This window comes from Rhagoletis pomonella, unplaced genomic scaffold (genome assembly GCF_013731165.1).
Source record: "Rhagoletis pomonella isolate Grant_MI unplaced genomic scaffold, Rhpom_1.0 Rhpom_scaffold_00004, whole genome shotgun sequence".
Taxonomy (NCBI): domain Eukaryota; kingdom Metazoa; phylum Arthropoda; class Insecta; order Diptera; family Tephritidae; genus Rhagoletis; species Rhagoletis pomonella.
The window spans coordinates 2,686,314-2,687,323 of record NW_023458558.1 but is presented as its reverse complement, the minus strand read 5'-3'; positions in this window follow the sequence as shown (position 1 = coordinate 2,687,323).

Below are 1,010 nucleotides of genomic sequence, written 5' to 3'. Positions count from 1 at the left end.
TTTTTTTTGTTGAGGGTGTTCAGAATTTTCTTCCATGTAACGTATCAACAAAATATATTTTTATATGAAAGAAAAAGCGCAACACCCTCGACAAAAATATAGGAGAATAATTTTCTTTGCTTATTATTTTACTGAACTATTCAGAATATGTGTATGTAAAAAAAAAAGTCATCAAAAGTCTGGTAGCAGTAAGTTGCATCATAACGTAGAAACATCAAGTTAAACAACAAAATGTGTCTCACAAACACATGTTGGTAAGATTCGGGTTAAGACAACGCATAAATAGAATGTAAACACAAATTTATCCATGTGGTTACATACATACATATGTACATGCTTGTACTATGCAACATAGTTTTGCTCTCACCGATCGAGGTGTTTGACCGAACGGTGATAAAAGAACACGTTGTTGGCGCACTGTCGGTGGTTTTGTCGGTAGAAGAAGATCTCTGGCAAGATCTCAGATTCGTTGTTGTGAAAACACAAACAATCTCTCAAAATAATCTAAAAATAAAGTACACTATGCGCTCTTCGCTATTACTGCGAGCATTATGGAGGATCCGTCTGTGCCAGCAGTTCGTAGGAAACATTGCGTTCATTGTGATTTGTGTTGAGATTTGGCACTAAAGAAGGCAACATTTTTACATAAGACAGGTGTGCAAGTAAATTTTTGCTGCAATTATTTTGCTAAAATCGAAATATTTCAAGTAAATTGGAGTAAAACCAAAAGTGCAGACAATTTAAAATGGATTTGTCAACTGATATTTGGGGTCAACTGGCTGTCGAGGCGTCGCAGGTGTACCTTTCCGATGGTACCGTACGTTCGCCCTTCGCAAATACGGTATGATAAGTATACATTTGGTAGAAATTTGAAGAATTGATGTGATTATCAGTTGCTTTAGCGGCAAATGCCACTAACTGTGCTATAGTGCAGACCATTCATTTTGAACACACTGATGTATGTATGTATGTATGTACATACATATGTATGTAGTTGCGTTATATGCTAT